Source organism: Martes martes (genome assembly GCF_963455335.1).
Source record: "Martes martes genome assembly, chromosome: 13".
NCBI lineage: Eukaryota > Metazoa > Chordata > Mammalia > Carnivora > Mustelidae > Martes > Martes martes.
Window position 1 is genome coordinate 59923066 of NC_137901.1, and position 23311 is coordinate 59946376.

General features: G+C 45.7%; 1 protein-coding gene across 1 annotated transcript in view; it reads left to right on the plus strand.

Moving 5' to 3' along the window:
* The window catches only part of GNAL (G protein subunit alpha L), a gene marked incomplete at both ends in the record, with an annotated part of 135911 nt that overhangs the window by 621 nt on the left and 111979 nt on the right, over positions 1 to 23311 (plus strand). The gene's annotated exons all lie outside the window — the stretch shown is intronic.

A 23311-nucleotide genomic window follows, 5' to 3' on the forward strand; every position in this document is an offset into this window, starting at 1 on the left:
GGGAATTTCCGCCCCCCCTCGATTGATTTCCTCCCCCAGCCTGTAATCCACAGGGATGGCTAACGCGAGCATCTCATTTCCTGCAGCGGTGTAGTGGTTCGGCACTTTGTTTTAGGAACGCAAATGGCAGGAGGCTGGAAGACCTCTTAGCGCGACCGCAAAGCTTTCATTCCCGTCGCAGAATGAGGGCAGAGCGGTCGGTGGGTGTGGCTTGGTCCCTCTGGAGAAGTGACTTCAACCGCTGAAGACATGGCACTTCTTTTTCATTGAGTAATTTCAACCCCGGGGCTCCCAGAACGTTTGCTTCCCTTTCGGAACCAGAAGCAGAGTAGCGTGGCAGGCTCCCCCCAAAGCTGCGCGTGGTGCTAAGGGCCTGCGAGGAAGTGGGTGCCAAATCACCAGCGTTTTAAAGGGAACGAACTACTACGTGGTTTGCTAGGATTTTTCTCCCAGCTTTCGCTGTAGCGAGCATGGCAGCAAGGCTTCTCCAAGTGAACGCCCAGAAAGCATTTTGTATACACTCTACTGTAGAATCTAAATAAATAAATAAATAAATAAATACAAATAAATAAATAAAATCATGAATTCCTGATGTTGCTTGTTGCCTTTTAAATTTTAAGGCAATCAACAACAACAAATTTAGTATGTGGGCTTTGACCCAAATTTTGTGAGATATTAGGAAAAAAGAACTGTTTGCCTCTGTGCTCTGCTATGCATAGGAAAGGAACCCATCCCCATGACCTGAGTAAGATACCTGGTTGTAAGTGAAGGCGGCTTTTATTTTAACATTCCGAGAACCAAATAAGTCATCACTTTGAGGAGCTCACTTACGGCAAGAATGAATAATTAGAACAACACAAACCCAGCTGCTGAATTCTAAGATAAGGGGAAATTGGAGAGGGGAGAAACAAAGAAGAAAAAAAATAAAATAAGTAAGCAGTTTACCTGAAAAGGAAAGAGGACCAGATCAGAAATAGTTTTCATCTACAGTACTCACTTCTACGCTATGACAGAGCCATGTTTCCAGGGGTCTGAAAATACAGAATTGTAATCTTAGAATTTCATACCATTAAACCATTACTTCTGTCTAGGATCTTCAGGAATGCAAATGCTCAAAGTACGCTCCTGCCCACTTAGTTTTCTGTAGAGAAACTAATTTGAAATTACTCAAGTCAAAAATGTTAAGTGCTTCAGATTAATATAGCTCAAAAAGGAGAGGATTGCGGTCTCAAGAAATAAACGAAGAATAAAATAAAGAAGATCTAGAGTTACGGCGATGCAATACTGTTATAGTGTGATGGTGCGGTTGAACAGAAATTCTTTTTAAATAAAAGGATATGTGAAGCAGAACATGCTTGATATATATAAAAATTAATAAGCTCATGATTCTTTGAAAGAGAACTGGGAGATAATCTCTGAAGAAGGGAATGGTGTTCTCCAAAGAGCTCACTTCTGGTGCATATGTTGAATGACTACCCTTGTTAAAGGCATTATCTTAGAGCCTAATAGAGCTTGTATATCAACATCATATTGGAAATAACATTGACTCAAATGACTCACTCTTTGGGGGTAAAGTATATTGTATCTTTCACCCAGTGATGTCAACATGAAAACACACACTGTTGTGTCAGGATGACATTGTTTATCGGATTTTCTATAGATTTGAATTAAACTGAGAAAGGTTCTTGGTTTTGTTAGGATAGAGAGTGGATTTAGCTGGAAATCTTTGAATCAAAAGCACCATTTACTGACCATTCATGCCCTCAGATGTTTGCTTCTGCCGCCATTATGTTTTGAGCAGGCATTTATCTGGCTCACTGATCCCGTTCACTTACTTCTTCTAGAATGTGCATTGGAGAACTCACAGGCTCAGGAAGGACGTATGCACTTTAGGTCCCTTCCATACCCCATGCCCACTGGTCTGAGGTTGTCCCATCTTCCAGGATGACGTCTCCTCCAGGAGACATGCCCAGTACTCCTATGGGAATAAATGTGTAACTCCCTCGTGTCCCTATTGAATTCCGTTTGCGTCTCTTGCATGGCATTTTATTATAGCCCACATGCTCCCTGGGTCCTTTGCTGCATGCCAACACCCCCATGGGCCCATCCCGATGACCTGAGCTTTGTTTCCTGCACAAGACTCAGTACCCCACATGGTGCTAGGAACGCAAGTGTCTGGGAACCACTGTGACCTTGAGGGCCTAACTGCAAGACGGATGTGGTTCTGTTCTAACTCTTAGATGGGGCCTTCTTTCAGGCATGGAGAGGCTGGATTTAAAGGGGGAACAGAGGTGGGGTGCAGATAAGATGGACGTTCCAGTTAAAAGGCTGCAGGCCCTGAAGGGCTCCTGGAGTCAGAGCTAGAGCCGTGTAGCAGGAATGGGAAGGGAATGGTCTCAGAGAAGGGGTCAGATGACGGGTGTGTAGGGCGGGTCACAGGGAAGGCCTCTTTTCCCGGCTTGCCGATGGCCGCCTTGTTGCCGTTGGCCACCTTGTTGCCGTGGCCTCCCACGGCCTTTCCTCTGTACGCCTGTGTATGCGCATGAGAGAAGAGGGGAAAATCAAATTAGGAACCCAGCCTTATGACCTCATTTAACCTTAATAGCCCCCTTAAAGGCCATGTCTCCAAATACGGTCCCTTTGGGGGTTAAGGCTTCAACTTATGAATAGGGGGTGGCAAGGGGGGGGCACAATTCAGGAGGAGGTTTCAGAGAGAGAGCATGTGCCCTTGTCTAAAAGGGACAGTTGTGTCCTAGCTTCAGCACGTCATTGCCCTGTGAGAACGCAACCCCAGGGTTGCCAGGTCTTCTGAATTTCCAGAACAAGATGAAAATGGCCATCTTCATCTGACACCCGCTTATTTGTAAGCGTCGGCTCAAGTTAATAAAACACGCTCTCTGTGCCTGACGCGGTCCACAGGCCACCAGTTCTTACCTCTGATCTCTATCCCAAGCAGCACAGACCTCCGGGCGCCAACTATAGCCGCCCTGGGTCTACACCCAGTAAAAGCCCAGCTGACAAAACTGGGTGTGGGATCAGAAGATCTCATCTGTCCAAACACCTGTAGCAAGCAAAGCTGCATTCACCATTCTTTGAGCAAATCTGTCTACCACTGAGCTCCCGGAGTTATAACATGATGGTTGTCCCTGAATTTTCTTCCACATCTTTCATTAACTGTAATGTGACTTCCCTGTTCACCACATTCCTGTGGGGGAAGAGCGCTCACGGACCCCCTAACCGTTCATTTGATGCTATTCTTTTCCAGACTATTAGTCAATTTTAAAATTCTCCATTGTGAGTAGGATTTATGTTTTTGTTTTTGTTTTTACTTTATTCAACTATTTCCTGTTATATTTTTATGTGATTGCCGTTTCCCTGCCAGGAAAACATCTTTCAAGAGGGAAGCAATCTCTCTGGGACATTTGCTGCTTTTCCTCTGCATTTGGCTCTTAGTATAAACCAGAATGACCCGTCTGTGTCTGGAGTTGCTTCAAGAGGAGGTGCTTGGTGCCATGACAAGCTCATGGAATATTCTTCTCTGTGGGGTTTTGATCACTTGTTTTTTCAAAATAAATGTGGGGTTTTGGGAGGTTTCTTTTTGTTTGTTTGTTTGTTTTTTACTTAATCTGTGGTAAAACATTCGGTGGCCAAGACAGCAGTTTTTGAGTTGTGAGGTACACTCAAGCTGTGAGGACACCTGGGGCACAGCTTCATCGAGTCGCTGCCCCCCCCTTTGTCCCAGCCTCCTGTAGCACAGTGGCTTTTAAGTCAGTGGCAATCCCAGATACTCTGGCTATACCTTCCCTCTCCTGAAGACACGAAAGCGTCACACTTCCTCACAGCCCTGGAGGGGGAGGCCGAGCGGGCGTGGCATTTTCCTCACAACTTGTGTGTCATTTTTTGTATCATCTATGAACTACAATTGTACAGGCCCGAGGCGGCCATTGTTCATGTGAAGCCACATTCCATGCCCGGAATTCACGCTGTTCTCTGACCTGTCCACACTGGAAGGTCAAAGCCCTCGGTCAAAGCTACTCTCTTTGACGAGGGTTTTAGTCAGCTGTGGCTGTAATAATGCCACAGACGGGGTGGCTCAAGCCACAGAAATTGATTTGCTCACACTTTACAGAGGCTGGCAAGGCCAGGATCGAGGGCCAGTAAGGTTCGGTGTCGGCTAAAGGCTCTCTTTCTGGCTTGCAGATGGCCAGCTTCTCCTGGGGCCTCTCACAGCAGGAGAGGGCATGGTCTCCCTTCCTCTTGTAATCAGGACACCAACCCTATTGGCTTAGAGCTCCACCCTTATGGCCTCATTTAACCTTAATTACCTCCTAAAGACCCTGTCTCCAAATAGTCTCACTGGGGATCATGGCTTCAACATAGGACTTTTGAGGGGACACAGTTCGGTCCATAACAACTTGCTAGCCCATCCCTGTTCAGACAGATGATTAGGACTGGCCCAGAAAGGACTCAAACTGAATGCCATCTACTGTGGTTAAGGGCGTCAGTGGACTATATGAGTACTCTCAAAACTTGGGGATATACCTATGATCCATGAGGAGATGCAGGATGGTTAGGAACAAGGCACCAGAGTCAGACTTGGTCTGAAATCCCAGCATGCCCGTTTACCAGCTTTGTGGCCCGAACTTTGGGCTCCAGTTTCCACATTGGTAACAATCCCGATGCCACATGGTTAACTGAGAGGATTCAGTGAAACTGATTGACAAAGTTGTAGGTAAACTTACCTGGCGTAGAGCTTGGCACATGGTAAACACCCCATTGATTGTCACAGTCTCTGAATTCTGTATTCAGCTGAACCACTTCTCTCTGTGATACCCACACTCGAAATTGTAAACGCAAAGGTCACATGAGATCACACAACCTAAAACGGCTAACCCCATCCCAGGCTCACCCAGCCTCTCTGGGATGGAGCCAGGATTCAAACCCAGGCAGTCTGGCTTCACTGCACCAAACCGGCAAATGGCCAGCTGGGAGACAGTTGCAGTGGTCCAGTCGCAAGATGGGAGAAGGTGAACACAGCCCGATGTAATGACAAAGTAGTAATGACAAAGAAGGGCCAGAAAGGATTGGGATGGAGGCAAAATGGAATCCACTGAATCTGGTGACCGAGGAGATGGTGGAAAGTAGGCGTGGAGAGGAGTCTCTCCATGAACTCTTAGTCTTTTCTCTTAGGCAAAATGGCAATGACATGCCCCACCATAAAGGATTTAAGAGGAAGAGGCAGGTGGAGTGGAAGGAGAACAATGCGTTGAAGGTGAGCCACCAGGAGAAGCCAGTGGACGTCAATCGTCGGGGAAGCAGGTGGGCGTTCACTGAGGGTCTGGAACCCGCAGGGCCTACTGAGCTCAAGATAGACACACAGGAGTAACCCTCTGGGGACCCCCCTCCCGGGAGAATGTGTAAGTAAGAAGAGAAGAGGGCCTAGGACAGAAGGACACAGAGCCCCCATCTTTCAGAAGAGTGTTGGAAAAGGAAAGATACAAAGAATAACACAGACCGCTGGGAGAAGCCGAGAAAGAAGGAGTTTCAGGAGGAAGGGAGGAGCCAGGAATTTCAGTTGGGATTTCAAGGGTTAAGACTGAAAAGGAATCCACTGTGTTTGGCTGTTTATGCAAAGGTGATACAGGAGGTTGAAGACCAGGGACTTGTGAATGGGGAAGCTGTCACAGAGCCCCTTCTGGGGGTGAGGTGGGGGACAAAAGAGCAGTGACCACACCTTTCAAAGTGGGCCTTAACGGAACAGTTCGGAAGGATCCAAATGGAACCGCAGAAAGTGTACAGGTGGTTGCCTCCTGCAGGTGAGGAGAAAGAAGACAGGAGAGGATTTATCAGATCTTTCCATTCACAAGGGTTCCTGGGTGGCTTGGCGCCGGCCATGAGTCTGCCATCTGGCACTCAGGTCCGTGAGCCAGCCTCCCTCCCTCCACTGCCCGCTACTGTCCTCTTGACAGTCAGACACGTTTGCAGGTTAGACCAAAACTCTTCAGCAGCAAGCAGATTGTTCAGTTGAGTTGAGACCAAGAGATCTAGCAAATTCGCTAGCTAATTCAGTCTATGAAGGGTTTCCAAGCATAAGCATTTTCAAGGGTTAAGACCAATCTACTAGGACCTAAAATCCGCTCATGACCTTGAACGAGAACCAGGAGACTGCCAAAAACCCATGACATAAATAAACTGATTGGAATACACGAAGAACCCTGAATCTTCCTTTCCCCACAGCGCCCAGAATGATTTACTTCGTGTCTAAATTTATTAAGACGTACTTATTTTGTCTAGTTGGTTTCAAACCGAAACAAACTCTTCAACTGGAAAAGAGAGGAGAATCAGACCCATCAGCTGAAGCAGTGACTCGAATCGTTTTTAGGGATCCGGTGAGAACTGCCCCCTAGTGTTTTAAAATTCCCTTACTAAGGAAGACTAGGCAGAGCACAGAGGAATTGTAAGGCAGTTCAACTACTCTGTATGATACTGTAATGGTGGGTACACATCTTTATCTATTTGTCCAAACCCATGGGCTATACAACACCAAGGGTAAGCCCTAATATAAACTACGGACTTCGGGGAATCAAGATATATCAGTGTTGGGTCATCAACTCTAACAAACGTTCGGCTCTGTTGATACAGAGTGTGGGATGTTGGTGGGGGGGTGGGCTGCAGGAAGGCAGCGGGTATGTCGGAAATCTCTGTACTCTCTGATCACCTTTGCTGTGAATCTACAATTGCTCTGAAAAATTAAATTTTGGGGCACCTGGATGGCTCAGTGGGTTAAGTCATTGCCTTCAGCTCAGGTCATGATCCAGGGTCCTGGGATTCTGTCCCACATTGGGCTCCCTGCTCAGTGGGGGGCCTGCTGCTTCTCCCTCTGCCTCTTCCCCCTGCTTGTGCGCTCTCTCTCTCTGACAAATAAATAAATAAAATCTTTAAAAATAAGTAAATAAGGGATGCCTGGGTGGCTCAGTGGGTTGAGTCTCTGCCTTTGGCTCGCGTCATGATCTCAGGGTCCCGGGATCGAGCCCCATGTGGTGGCTCTCTGTTCAGCAGGCTCCCTGCTGAGCAGAGAGCCTGCTTCCCCCTCTCTCTGCCTGCCTCTCTGCCTACTTGTGATCTCTCTGTCGAATAAATAAAATCTTTTTAAAAAATTAATAAATTAATTAAAATTAAATACTTTTTAAATTCCTTTAATAGAAAAAGAGAAAGATTCTTATCCCTGATTTAGGATCCGAAGAGGAAGAGCTCAGGGCCACAAGCCTCTGACCTTCCTCTTAAAAAGTCCAAAAAGTTGACCAAAGCAGGGAAGTTCGTGTCCCGTTATTGAAAGCTATAGTTTACCAAAAAAAAAAAAAAAAAAAAAAAAAGCACCACTTGAAGACATTTCCATCCGCAGTACCAGGGGGTAAATTTTTTCCTCCGAAGAAGGATTTTAGACTCACACTGCCACCCAGCCCCTCCCAGTTCTGGGGAAGAGCCCACTGGTGCGCTGTCCCTCCAGACTGGCCCTCCGTATGTCCTGTAGGGCTGCCTGATCTCTGTGTCTTGGTCAGAAGCAGACACCACATCCTTACCCTGCTGCTATCAAAAGGGGCCATACTTATGCCACCGAAGACAGGCTGTTGCCCATCCCCCTCCCCCGATCAGCCCTTCACTTGCCCTTCTGAGGGCAGAGACGTTGCAAGCCGCCAGAAGGGAAATGTGGGTACCGCTGCTGACTGACAGAGGACAAGGAAGTGTGAAAACATCCCACCGGGTCAACTCCTCTTTAATCCTAACAGAAGAGACCCGGGGAACGACTGCATCCCCATCGCTTGGATTGACCTTCACTCAGTATATTTTTTCTGCCCTGAAAAGTGAGTTTTCCCTCCCAGAAAGTGAACCACGACAAAAGAGTCTCCCGGGAAAAACTCAGGAAGAGCAGATTGGCGTAAGAGGCAAACAAGGAGCAATTCTCCCTACACCCTGAGCTACAAAGGAAAAAGTTGCTTTATTCATTGAATCACTTCAGCTGCTCGCCAACCACAGACATTTCTTTGCAAGCCTACTATGCGGCAGGTGCTTTTCTGGGTAATACAGAGATCCCAAGGGGGAGAGGACACAGTCTCACCCGAGGAGAAATCCAAAGGAAAAGGACAGAAGCCTACAAAAGAAACAGCAGTGTGCGCGTGCATGCGCTGTGTGGTGAATGGCCACAGCTCGGGTTAATGATACCATTATTAGGGTTCAACATAGAAGCCTAATAATATGATAAGCATCCTCCTTCCTTAGGATGTGTTATTCGCAGGAGAGCCCAAGGAAGGTAGGAACTTAATTGCTTAGGGGAATGTTGGTGTTTGCATATAAATCCATAATGCTACTCTAGATCCTGGATGTGTAACCCCCCCTGCAGAAGCATCCTGAAACCTGCCCAGAGTTCACACCTGGCAGCCTGGTTTTCCTATGCATCCCAGAGCAGCAGAAAGAACCCGGAAGTACTCTCAGCTCCCACGACGTCGCAGAGACCCGGGATGCTAGAACAAAACAGGACGGGCGGTTTGGGAACATGAAGAAAGTTTGAGTGGCAGGATAGAGCAGGGTGGAATGGGAAGGAGATGGCTCCTTTGATCTCCAACCACCAAAGTGCTCCCGAAATCAATACTAGCCCCTGCCTTTTATGAATGATGCCATCAAGGGGGACTGACTGTGAAGAGGCATGAAGAAAACAATGAAAGGTTATCTTTTTTTGTTTTTTTTTTTTTTTTGGTAAGGAATATAGTCATCGTGAAATTCAGGAGCTGTCATTTGATAAGGCACCTGGGTGGCTCCGTCGATTAAGCGGCTGCCTTCGGCTCAGGTCATGATCCCGGGGTCCTGGGATCGAGTCCCGCATCAGGGTTCTCTATGCAGTGGGAAACCTGCTTCTCCCTCTCCCTCTGCCTACCTCTCTGCCTACTTGTGCTCTTTACCTCTCTGTCAAATAAATAAAATCTTTAAAAAAACACAACAAACCTGTCCACATGTAAGCAATGGCCACTCTGTTTATTTACAACTGTTCTAATGACAGCATCAGATTTTTTTTTCTTAAGTTTTCACGGAAGTGGTTTTAAAACATGCGAGGGGAAGGGGAGTAGCTAACCCAGGATCCAGGCATCAGCAGCTCCTCCCTGCACAGTAGTGGGTGAGGAATTTTTGACGGTATAATTCTAATGAACTATTGTTTTATAGTTTGAAAGAACATAATGGTAAGAATAAATGCCAAGCCCCAGTGTGGAACCTTAAACTTAACTGCAGTGAAGCATCTGTGTTTTACAGGAGCTTCTAGAAGCATCATGAGAATACAATTTTGCATCTCCGTGCCTGCTCCAACTGGGAGGCCAAGCCCTGCATTTCTGATTCTCTTTCCCCACAAGTGGCTTTCCTGTAAGAGGCGTCAGGTCGAGTCTGAATCATCAGATGAACTTAGACCCAGAATGTATTTCTTCTTTAGGGGAAAGACAATTAATCAGAGGTAGGCCAGCTACCAAAATCCATAGACAAAAAAGTCACCATTCTGAATGAGCAGAGCGAGACGCTGAAAGCGGGTTAGGGCCCACAGGATGGACAAACACAGAATGAGAAGGGGGTTGCTGATCCCCGGGAGTGCTCGGGCCTCATTCTAGCTGAGCCCCCGGGGGTGGTCAGACTCAATGGCCGATGTAGACAAGCCATAAGACCACAGCTCCCCCAGAAGGAAACCTAGGACAAGACCAAACAAAGCCAGCTTGTCCCAGAGGGGTGGAAGTTGCAAATCAAACAGCTGTTTGACGGGCAGAGCAAATAGTATGTTCAAAAGGATGTCAGTGCTATGTCGTGGGCTAGTCATTTGCTAATTCAATCACAGTTAATGCACCTGCTCCAAGCCAAGTTCTGCCGGGGGTCAGCATACATCATCCTCAAAAACTGCAGGCCTCATGCAGGAGACACAGGTATGAAGCACCCACACCACACAGCCCAGCCCAGCACCCATGCGACAGCACCAAGGACGGAGGGACAAGGCAACACAAAGAAGCTTGCAGGGGGAGGTCCCCCAAGTCCCACTGCCGGACACATTTCTCACAAAAGAGTGAAAATACACTTGTTGAATATATTTCTGTTTATAAAGTTAAGGGGTTGGGTTGCTGTTGTTTTTTTTTTTCCATTTTGAGTAGTTTGTTGGAATGCAGAACATTAAGGTTCCTCTCAGAACAAGTGAAAAGCAAAAAACAGCACATTTTCCAAAGTTGCATTGAAACTCTTCATCCACGCCAGATTTCAAAGTTCAGTTCAGAGACGCTGTAATTGACTTAGGTGGCCTTCTTGCAACATGAGGAATGTCCCTCTTTCTTTGGTTAGTATAGGTTTTCATTGTACAAAGAAATTCAAAGTGCTAAAGAAAGCCAATCAGATGCTGTGGGGGACGGGGGGGGGAGGGGAGAGAGAGCCATCTACTGAATCCGTTTCCTTCCTGGGCCGATAAAGGACAGTTACATAATTCTTTATCTCTGAAGTTCTTTTAACTGGCACTTTATTGCAGAATGATTTTTTTAATGTAACAGCTGAGCATCAACTATTTCTAAGTGCTGCATAGAACCAAAAAGCCGGCAGAGAGGCAGTTGGTCTGACGTGCTCTTGCTTCGGCTAATGGAGAATGTTTATTTAATATTCAGATCCACCTTCTTCTTCAGATCTAATGGCATTTTCTCAGAAGGAACCTCTCTGATTTGGGCTTGGGTACAATAATCAGCTTGTAACAGGGTGCAGGGGGTCAGGGTCCATGGTCTCGCGCAGGTACAGATGCCGGCCGGAGCTCTGCGGTCCCCTGTGGATGGAGGCAGAGTGGTGGTCTGGTGTCAGCAAGCCACCAAAGTGGACCCAGAGAGGCGAGCTTCCCGGGACACTGCCGTGGCCCAAGGAGGCCTTTAGTTCCAGCCTCAGCCTCTCCCTTGACCTAAAACTCCTAAGTGCAAATAGTCACTGATCCAAATCAAGTGCGGCCGAATGTTCACTTAGGAAAACAGATGATGGGTTTTAAAAATCCTGTTACTCGGGGCGCCTGAATGCTCAGTCGCTAAGCGTCTGCCTTCTGCTCAGGTCATGATCCCAGAGTCCTGGGATTGAGCCCTGCATCAGGCTCCCTGCTCATCTGGAAGCCTTCTTCTCCCTCTCCCACTCCCCCTGCTTGTGTTCCTTCTCACGCTGTGTCTCTCTCTGTGTCAAATAAATAAAGTCTTCAAAAAAAAATTCCTGTTACTCAAGCCAAAAATGGAAAAAAAGGAAAAAGCAGCATAGCCGTTCTTCAAAAGAGCCTGAACACCATGGATTGTCATGGGTCACACAGTGGGTCACAGCCTGGAGCACACAGTGTATCAGGAGTTACTCTTTTTTTTTTTTTTTATTCCTATATAGGTTTTCACTGTACAGAGAAATTCAATGCGCTAATGAGAACCCATAACACACCCCAGGGGAAGACTCTGGAGTTCCACCGGATCTCTTGGCCTGGCCCTCTGTGCCCTGGCCCTCAGTACGGACCCAGGACCTACTGGGGGCCCAGGGTCTTAAGGCAGAGAGTGAGAGCAGTGAGGAATGGGCTGGGAACTTGAGAGAGGCTGGGATGGGGATGGCCAGTGACTCAAGTGGTGATGACAGGTTCCCCCACGTGAATGTGCCCCTGCTTCTGCCAACTCACAGATACTGGGGGCCAACACCAGCTGCCTGGCCCGCTTACTCACACCCTCCCGGGTCCCCAGAACCAGCCAGGTGGCCTGCGGTGGGGTCTTCTGGCTCCACGCCTGCATTTCTGTCTCTCCTCCTCTTTCTTGATAGCAGTCTTTTCTTTCAGTTTCTCCTTACAGCACCTTGTTCTTAAATGGGGCATTTCCGTTATTCCTATCAAATTATTAAATGAGGTAAACACTAAGTCCATTACGAAAAACGGCATTTTATTATGAGAAACTAATCCCTCAATGGGGTCCAAAAGATGCCACAAGAATATTTGTCATTTTTTTCTGTAGAGTTTCCAGTCCGATTGGAAATGTCTGGTCTCCCGCCCTGGGCCCTCCGCAGCCAGCACGGGCTTTGCTCGCCCGTGCTCCCTCTTAAGGGAGGGGAGGACACAGCCCCACCTACTCAGGCTCCAAAGGAGCACGGCTGCAGGGTGAACAGACATTTTCACGCTCGTCTGAACTAGCCCCCAGTCCCCGTGTAGTCCACTAAGTAGTCTGTTCCCTGCATCTCCCCTGAACCCCTTTCCCAGGAAGGGGCGACAGAGAGGAGAGCGAAGGACACCCCCATCCCAGCCTCCCTGAAGTTCCCAGCCCTGGGCGCTGTGGACCTCTGAGACGGAACAGCGCTTCTCGCAAAACGCCGTGAGATGCTGATCCGTGGTGTTCCCTTGCGCTAACCAAGAACGATTGTATCAGCCCAACGCAGCCACAAGCCACGTGTACCCAGCCCTCAGTGGCTTCTGAGAACACACTTTGGAAGTCAGTGAGGACCGCCCAAATGAGAGCAAGCGGAGGCTGTTCGTTCAGAGCTGGTGACAGCGGGAGAGTCAGGCACCATCACTTGATCTGGGGGTTCAAAGGCAGCCAGTGGAGCCAGGAGGCTTTTCAGTGCTAAAAGAGCAAAGACCTCGGGTATAACCCCGCTGGAGGCTGCTGGTGAGGTCAAGCCGAAGGCGGGCCAAGCTAGAAATAGGGCATCCTGATTGGTTAAGGGAACTTGTCTGCTTTTCTCCAATTGGTCCTGCTTTGGAGTGGGGGGCAAAAATGAAGGAAGCGGTCAGTTACTACTCTAGTCCTGGCCCTTTGGGGCCCGTTGTTACAGGATTATTGTTTGCCTTCCTGGACAGGTTGCTTGAGATAATGGCTTCACTTCCTGGGCTGGGTGCTGCAGGCTGCGGGTCAGAATTTGACCTTTACATATGGCAAAGCCATTGTCCTTTCCTATTTTCGTCCTCTACACGCATCCATAGAGAAAGCGGCTATGTGAGCCAGCAGAGAGCCCCCCTGCTGTGTAGGCCCTGGAACAGGATCCGGGGCCAGGAGGACCTGTCCGGAATTCTGGCCCTTCCTACCCTGGAAGGTTACTTAGCACCTCTGAGCTCCCTTAGCTTCAGTATAACATGAAGACGAGAGTACTTTCCAGAAGGATCATAATGAAAATTGAGGTGATGCTCCAGGACATAGAGCAGAGCATGGTGACTGCCCTTTCCTGCCCCCCCACCCCCGATTCCCATCCTCCCTCAATTCACACTGTGGTGTAAGGGCAGGATCTGATGTGTTCCCCTTCCCAGGAACATCTGCACCTGACGGGACAAAGCCCAGTTTGATCTAAAGAAACACCCCAGAATCATGGGATTTTTATAAGGGCATCTCCAGTTGCCTGCAGCCAAACAGAACCACAAAAAGAAGGGATGCTTTCTCTCTAAGAGGTAGGATTTGAGCCCACTCCATAACGACTTTTCTTTCCAGGGACCTGCCCAGGAAGCACCTCTGCCATGCTGCATCATTGCTGCCGGCTAATGGACAACTAATGAGCACAGGGGCTGCTGAATGAGCACGGGGTTGCAATTTTAAATAAGCTGGCCAGGAAGTTTCATTGAGAAGATGGATATTTGCACTAAGGCCTGAAGGGGATAAAAGATGGGACCAGGGAAACTATATGGAGAATAGCTATTCTGGATAGGGAGAGGCAAGTGCAAAGTCCCTGAGGTTTGTATGAACCTAATGTCAGGGCCACTATTAAGAAGAAAGGGCCCTAGGTATTTGGATGTGTATGGAGGCCAGCATTCAAGGCCTATGGGAGCCTGCAGGGGCCTCCCCGCGAATGGTACTAGTTTGCATATTAGGCTATTCTTAGAGCCTATACCAAATGTGGGCCAAGATGTAGAACAGGGCTCAGCAAACTTTCTCTCTAAGGGGTAGATGTTAAATATGTTCTGCTTTGCAGGCCACAGGATCTCTGTGGCAGCTGCTCAGGGCTGAATTGTACCAAGAAAGGAGCCACGGACCACACAGAAACACATGAATGTGGTTGTGTTCCAATAAAACTGTATTTATAAACAGTTAAACTTGAATGTCCTAAAGTTTTAAGTGTCATGATGTATTATTTTTCTTTTGATTTTTCCCCCCAGCCATTTAAACCCTTCTTAGCTCATGGATTATATACAAAGCAGGTGGCAAACCAAAGTTTGCTGAGTCCTGATCTAGAACCTAAAATCTCACTCTTTGTTGGTGGTACAAGTAAAATTGTACAATTATGTCAAAGAATTAGTGGGAAATTTTTTGAGAAGTTAAACATAGACCTATCCTAAGATTCAGTAATACCTCTCCTAGGAATTTACCCAGAAAAATGACAGCATGTGTTTACATAAAGATTTGTACAGAATGTTTATATCAACTTTATTCAAGACGGCCAAAAGCCGGAGCACCTAGGTGGCTCAGTTTAGCATCTGACTCTTAGCTCAGGTCTTATCTCAGAGCTATGAATTCAAGCCCTACATTGGGCTCCACACAGGGCATGGAACCTATCTAGAAAGAAAAAGAAAAAAGAAAGCCAAAAATGGGAAAATGGGAAACAACCCAAATTTTCATCAACGGGGGAATGAATAAACAAATTACATACATTCAGGCAATGAAATATTCAACAAAAAAAAGCTACTAATAGAAAACATAACATGGATGAATTTTTTAAATATCATGTACATACACAAAAGAGAGTGTACTAAAATAAAAGAGTATGACTCTTTTTATATGTAATTCCAATAAAAGGTAAAACCAGTCCATGATGATAGAAATCAGAATAATAGTTTCGGGGGCCAGATTTTTAGAAAGGGTCATGAGGCAACTTTCTGGGGTCATGGAAATATTCTGCATCTCGATTGGAGTGGTAATTATACAAGTGTAAACGTGTCAAAACTTATCAAACTATACACTTAAGATCTTCATTGTACTTTATTGTACTTCATTGTAAATCTTTTTTTTTTTAAATGAAGCCCTGAAAAGTAGTGCCTCGCACATACATACTAAAAGGTTAATAAATTCACTACTTTAAAAAGGATTTTTTATAAGGATAGATATGTTAAAATTCAACAAGGATGATTCTAGGTATATAATGAGATAATAAATTATGGCTTGCTACATCATACCTAAATTTAATATGCTTCATACAGAAAGAAGGTGATTACCATTGTGTTCTAATGATGTCAAAGATTCAACACCAAACTCTGGAGTGGGACTGCAGTATGGGGGGGGGGGGCGCTGTCGCTTCTCTCCATTGTGTAGTTGGGATTGGAAGAGGAGTTTTGTGTCCAGACTGCCTGCCTGTTTGGACACTTACTGAACTGCTTCATGATGGCAGGGACCCCGTACTGCTTTTCTCCTTTTATGCCCTGTTTCCATCTGTCTTCTTTCTACACCAGGACCTCAAATTGAAGTTATAAACCTGAAACTCAAGGGCGGAAAGCCTGATAGGAAGCTCTTCATGGGGCCAATCATGTAGGGAGATTGCACGTGGCTTGCTTTAATCCAGACTCTATTCTGAGGGATGGGATTCCAACTCAGACTCATGGAAGTGAGCGGCAGAGGAGTAGCGTATAAACAGGAAGTCGATGAGTCCTGACATCGGTGTCACCCACGTTCCGTCGTTTCCAGGTCTCCATTCCGCCATGTTCTGGCTGTTATCTCAGATACACTACCAGTGACCCTGTCATCACCGAGTCTCAAGAAGCCACGGGAGAGAGGCCTCACAATGCTGGACTGAACAATTGTTTCTAACTGGCATTTGTTCCTGTCACAAATCTCAGGGTTGCTTAAAAAAAAAAAAAAAAAAAACCAAAGTCAAGTTAACATACGATGTTCTACTAGTTGCAGGCATACAAGAGTGATTCAACATTACATGCATTATGAAATGACCACAGCGCTGAGTCTGTTCACCGACTTTCACCGCACAAAGTTGTTTTTCAAGACAAATTCACTTTAATATTTTCTAAAATTCTTCCTGACCTTAGTTTCACCATTAGTCTTTGGCAAGGCACCTATCGATTTCTCTGTATTTTTATTTCCTTACGGTGAGGAAATGAACAGAAACATAGATATTTGCTATGTCACCGTAAGGAAAGGAAAATGTTCCTGGATTCCTGTCTTAGACAGTGAGTGTTATAATACCAATCAATATCGCAAGCTAAAAACACTTACGCATTTTGAAGGTAAATTGTTTCCTTGGGAGCCTACTGCTGAAGGACTGCTTCCTCTCAGGGGAGAAATCAGAAGACATCACTTAAAGTTCTGAGGGTTTAAACACATTGGTGTGGGTGGACCATTTAGCAAAGTCTCACTACGAAACGTCAGAACCACTGGGAGGGAAAGATCGCTGGTATCATATTTTTTATTTGTTCTTTGGTCTTTGTGTTTGGCAGCAGACAAGATATGTAAGCCATTTTTCTAAAACCGTGGGAATGACATTCAGAATGTCATGTTTGTGGGATCGGAGGTTCATAGACCCGTTGGCCATCGCATCATCTAACACACAGACATGGGACATTTTTTCCCTGAGAAGTTAAGAAGAAAACAAGCTTCCCTGACCAAAGTCGGGTTGTTTTCAACAGGACGCAGCTACGTTGCTTACCACTCACATCCTTGCCTCTGTGTGTCTGTGTGTGTGTGTGTGTGTGTGTAATACCACCAGTAACTGCCATTCTGCCATTTCAGGAGTACTTTACAGCTGACTATCTCTGTCCCTTTGTCCTTCTTTTTGGTATCTCCTCACACTTCCACTTTCCAACCCTGGAAAACTGGTCCTTTTTTTTTCTTTTTTCTTTTTTTTTCAAATCACCTTCCTAAACTCCATCTTATCCTTCACATCTGAGCTCACTGATCACTTTCTCTTCAGAGGGTCCTTTCTTGTGCCCATTTTATTCTTCCCCAGGGTAACTATCTCTTTGTGTCACAGAACTTACCACATTTCACAACTGTATTTTCATTCATGTATTTGCTTAGTGTCTGATGCCCAAAAGCTCCTAGGACCAGGGACCTCATCCTTCCTGTCTCCTGTTCCATCTCCAAGGGCCGTCGTGATGAGTGCAGGAATGGTTTTCAATAAATGAATGTCAGAAGAAGACCAAAATGGTACTAAGCACCCAGTGTAAATGCTGGTGGGCACCCGTCCTTTCTTGCGCCCCAGCCAGTGGCGGTTAGGGGGCATGATGCGGAAGACCCCATGAAGAGATAAGACAGCAAACTTTGTTTTAAGGTTATTTTGTTTTCGTGTCCTTTGAGGCATGACTGACCTGTAACATACGAGGTCCAGGTGTACACCATAATGATTCAACATCTGTATATATTGCAAAATGATCACCATAATGAATTTGGTTAACGTCTGCCAACACACATAGTTACAAATAAATGGCTTTTCTTGTGATGAGGACTCTTAAGATCTACTCTCTTAGCAACTTTCAAATATGAAATGCAGTATTATTAACTCTAGTCACCATGCTATGTATTACATCCCCAGGACCTACTTATTTTATAGTAGGGAGCCGAAGGGTGCAAACCCCCCTCTCTCGTGAACCACTTCCCCCTTTGATCCGCACTGTGAACCCACCAGACAGGACCTCTCTGTGCCCTCTGCTTGCCTTGTCCTTTGCTCCTGGAATCCCTTCCCCACACCCTTCGATGGCTTGATCCTCCCCACATTTCAAAGGCCATCTCAAGTGTTACCTCCTCTTTGAAACCCACCCTGATCCCTTCTGTTGGAAGTCTCTGTCCATTTTATATGTACTTCCCTTATAACGCCTTTTATCATATGTTATAGATATTTATAAATGTAGCTTAAATCTGTCATCGGATTCTATATTCCATGGGAGCCATGTCCATTCTGGTTCATTTCTGTGTTCTCCATACAATCTGGAAGAATCTGGCACAGAATAAATCAGAAATAACCATTGACAAAACAGAAAGGAGAACAGGGACATCCCACTATGCATTTTCATTTCAATCCAGAAAGACTGTCATCTTTTTTTTTCTTAACTGAAATATAATTTTCTTTTTCTTTCTTCATTGAAATATAATTCCCATACCATGAAATTCATTGTTTCTAAGATTTTACAAGTCAGTGGCTTTTTGTGGATTCACAAGGTTGTGGAATCATCACCACTGTCAAGTTCCAGAACATGTTCACCCTCCCCCCAAAAAGAAATCCCCTGCTTATTTTCCACCCCCTCCCAGTCCCTGGCAACCACTAGTCTAGTTTCTGTCTTTAAGGAATGGTCTATTCTAGGCACATCACATAAATAATGATACAATATGTGTTCTCTGTTGTTTAGCTTCTTCTGTTTAGCATGATCTCATCCACATGTAACGCGTATCTGTACTTTCTTTTCATGGCATAATAAACCTCCACTCCACAGATGTGCCACATTATTTGTCCATTCATTCAGTTGATGAGCATTTGGGTTATTTCCACCTGTTAGCCCTTATGAAGAATGCTGGCTGAACATTCATGTACAAGGTACAGCCTACACAAATGTTTTCTTTTCTCTTAGGTAAGTATCTAGGAGCGGAATTGCTGGGTCATATGGTAACCCTGCCTACCCTTTTGACAAAGTGTAAAACAGTCTGCAAAGCAGCTGAATCATTTTACATTTCCACCAGCAACAGGTACAACCTCTTCCAGGTTTTCCCCATCCTCGCTGACACTTGTTCTGGGGTATTGTCTGTCTTCTTGATTTTGCCATCCTAGTGGGTGTGTTGTTTTCACTGTGCTCTTAATTATTATTCTCCTGATGACTCATAGTGTTGAGCCTCTTTCCATGTGCTGATTGACCATTTGTGTCTTCTTTATTTTTAAGATTTTATGTTTTTATTTATTTGAGAGAGAGAGTGAGCATGTGCAGGGGGGAGGAGCAAAGGGAGAGGGGGAAGCAGATTCCAAACTGAGTGTGGAGCCCACTGCCAGGCTAGATCTCACGACCCTGAGATCATGACCTGAGCCAAAATCAAGAGTCCACTGCTCAACTAACTGAGCCACCCAGGCACCCCACCACTGGGCACTTTTTTTTTTTTTAAGATTTATTTATCTTGTGGAGAAAGGATGAGGGAGAGAAACCTAAGCCGACTTGCACTGAGCAAGGAGCCTGACAGGGAGCTCGATCCCCTGACCTTGAAATCATGACCTGAGCTGAAACCAAGAGTCTGACACTCAATCGATGGAGCCACCCAGGGGCCCCACCACTCCCCCTTTAATGTGCTAGCCCACGGGTTATCTGCTCAACAGTGAATAATGTCGATTTTAGCCTCTGTTGTATTAATTTTAATTGTGTTGTACGTTAGCAATATCAAGAGTCTCAATTTCAAGTTTCTAAATATGGGCCTTTACCAACATTTACAAATTTAGGAGGAATATATGAAATTCTCAAAACAAATGAAGATGTCAGTATACTTTGAATCGTTTTTTTTATCAACGTCAGTGTTAAGTCCGCAGAACCCAATAACTGATAATGAACAGAATAATTTAACAGCTAATAGCAATTATGTAGGCAGAAGTACGGGGCCATTCAGGAAGAGGGGAAACAATATTAGGAGAGAATGGAAGGAAGGAATGGATAAAGGAGATGCTGTGTATTTTTGAAGTAGGCATTTGATTAACTGACACCTGAGAAACAGCAAACGGGGGAAGGGAGAAATGAAACTACGCATATTTTAGATTTTAGATTTTGATTATTCCTTTTTCCCAAATAGTTCCCCTCCCCCAAGCTGTATCAGTAGGACCACTGTCCCCTCCCCAGTAAGGTATGGTTCTGTACTATTTTCAAGACCCTAACAGTATCCCTTACTCTGTGATATATGCTTCAGGAGTGATTTTTCTCAGAAAGCTAAGATCAGGAGAATAATCCCTACATATAAGGCATTTCCTGGCTCCAGGATCTCAGTCACCCCGGGGGAGGATATTAAGGAAGACACTGACAATTTCCTTCCAGGAACTAGAAAGCCTAACAATTTCGATGCGGAGATAACTACGCATGTCCTGCTGAGAAGGAAAAGGAGGCGGTGCCTGGCAGCCCAGCTTGCATTGGAACCTGTGAGAGGTGCTTAAGTTCTGTGCTCACGGTTGGGTTATTCCTAGATCCAGCCGCCAGGTGGTGCTGTCGAACTGGAAAGCGCCAAGAGCTCGTGGGAACAGGGTTTTTGCGATCAGCCACCTGTGCACCAGGGACCCTCGTAGCCAATACTGGTTACGAGTATTGGCCGCCCAAGTCGGTTCTGTTAGTGGGAGAACTAGCATGTATTAAGCTCCTCGGTATGAAATGGTGGGTACTGGAGGATTTCTTCCATTACCTTGTGTCAAAGGGAAGTTAAATTGGTCTGTTTGATGCTTGCCCTGCCCAATGGGCTCCCACGCGGCCCCCACGGATGAGGCCGGGGCTGTGGGGGGGGGTGGGGGGTGCTTACCGGGACACCCCGCCAGCAGCACTCTGGAATTGGAGTTAAACCATCAGCAGGTCCCATCCCCCATCTGTATGTTCTCTTTCTTCTCTTCCGGAGTATATTTTCTGTGCTAGAGAAGTCCAAGCCCCCAAGACGTGTGTGCATATTGTGTGCACTTGTGATTCTGCACATTCCTGGGCAGGTCACACCCCTGTCCACTCTGCAAAACTGCTCTGGTCCCCTCTGTCCCAGGGTAAGCACACCACCTGCTAACTGCCTCCGGATTCCAGTTTTGTCCTACCTGTAATCGGTTCTCCACGGACCAGAATTCTTTTGAGACCAAACTTTCCCCATCGCTGCCCTGCTTCTGACAGTTCCGTGACTTCTGCGGTCCTTGGGATAAAGGATAAAATCCTTAACAGAACCCAGGGCTAGTCGGTGTGTGTGAGTCACTCCTTGAGACACCTGGCACATCATCAGCACTTAATAAATACTTGGGGAGATCAGTGATACACTCCACCCAAACGAAATGCAAATATCAGGCAGGTGAGAAGGTAAGGAGCTGAGAGAGAATTAGCAGTCAAGAGGTGCTTCGTATTTCTCCCTGAAATACGTTGCAACTGCAAGACTTTTCAAGACTTTCATGCTCCCAGCTCACCAGGAAAGATTAAAGCATGGGGTTGGGGGGAGAAAGGGGATGTTCTCATGTTCTTGGACAGATGCAACTGTCTTTCCAAAAGCTCAGTGGTTTCTTGGTGGACTTGAGGGGGTGACAAAGAGCAATAACCTTTTCTTTATGCAAAAGGATCAAATCACACAGACTGGATTACGTTGAAACCATTATCGATGGAGCTCTGGGGGCTGAAGGCAGGGTGATGTGGCCTAAATGAATTGCTCTCAGGCTCCAGGCAGCTCTGGGGAAAGGACAACGGCTTGGTTATTTGCATGCGTAGTAAAAACATGATCGACTAGATTCAAAGGAATCCAACTTTTCTTTATATACTTTTTATAGCATATACTGTACTTTATATACTTCTCTATGTTCCACTTTTAAAGGAAAAGGGGGAGGATGACAAAGGACCACATTCTTAGCATACAGTCAACATGGGATCAATAAAGATTCTGTCACTCTTCTGCTCTATGGTAGGAATTGTGCCTGGAGGTGGGTGTGTTTTTGTAAGTAAAGGATATGTTTTTAATTTCTGTTCCAATATACTCAATCCAATTACATCAGGAGTCAGGAAAGTCACATTTTTCATCTCATTATACTTCACCGCTAATCCTATAGCAATAATTCCCGACTTGGGATTGGTGAGAGGGTGGATATCCAGAGGTCCTTGAAACATCTGGATCTTGGAACTAGAGAGTGGGAACTCTCATTGAAGCCTGAGACCCAGTTTCAAGAGCCTTCTCCCACATTGACCGTGATTGCATATTTTATGACATTAAGCAATATTGTCAATTATTTTATGGAGGACTCATCATACTCTTCTGTCTTCTCTTGCATGAGTTTGAAAATTTCCACAATAAAACCTTTAAAAAAAAAAAAAGTCTCCTGCAAGAGCCTGAGTAGCTCAGTTGGTTGAGCCTCTGCCTTCAACTCAGGTCATGATCCCAGGGTCTGGGGATGGAGCCCCACATCAGGTTCCCTGCTCAGACCCTACCTCACTCATGCTCTCTCGCTCTCTCTCTCTCTCTCTCTCAAATAAATAAAATCTTTTTTAAAAAAAGAAATTCAAAAAATTTTTTTAATTTTTAAGAAATTAAGACATCTTCTGCATGGAAGCATTTTCATTGTCATATGAAAGAAAACAACAGTGAAGAATGTAGAATTTTGATCATTTCTTTTAGTTTCTATAAGATCCTATAAAATCAAGGAAAGGTAAGTTACTTTAAGTACACTTTATTTGGTTAAGCAGGAATGCAAAGTAATGTTCCAGAAATATATTCCATGAAGACCGAACTATCTCCTATTATTCTTAATGGGGGGGATTTCTACTCTGCCAGAAACATTCATATGCAGTGGTAAACTCTTTTTCCTTTATGGATTATAGACTTTAAAAAGATGCTAATAGTGTTCATGGAAAATCTATGTCCATAAATATATTGTTTCAGATTTTTAGTATTCCAAGATCATCATTTAGGATAGAATAAACAGAAACAATTGTGAAACATGATGAAAACTGAAAGAGCGGAGTGTGAGGAGATTTCTGTCCATTTGGTGCTGACAAGCACGGCACAGAACAAAACTAGACACAGCTGGGCAGGGGTTCTCACAGGCATCATGAGGACCATGGGGACGTCAGGGGCCTGCCTAGGATCCTAACCTCCCCATGGCATTGGCTTTGGGTTCCCAGGGGGATACCACCTGTCCCTTAACAGAGGCCCTGGAGTCTTTCTTTCATTCACTCAGTGAACATCACGGATCTGACAACCACGGTAGGAAATAGCCTTTGGAGGGGCTTACTCTAGTAGAGAGTCCTGGCATTCACAGAGCCACGGCGATGAGGGAGGGAGTTAAAACCCAAGTGGGATTTTCATGAGATGAGTCCAGGGTCCCCTTCGGGCAGGAGACACTGGCAGGGGCCTAGGTTTGGGAGAGGATTTACAGAGATGCACAGAGGTGCTGTAGGAAACCTTTCCAGACAAAGGGAGGGACCGAACTACCTTGGGGAGGACAAAGTGCTGGGCGGGTGGGAGGGTTGGCAACCACTGAGAGTATCATTAGCAAGCCGTGCTGGCAGGGGTGTTGGACTAACTGAAGATGTGGTTACAAAGGATGGGTGATTTCAATAATTTACATCGCCAATTGGTCTCTTTAAAAGAATGTAAATTAGAGCGCCTGTCAGTTGTTTAAGTGTCTGCCTTTGGCTCAGGTCATG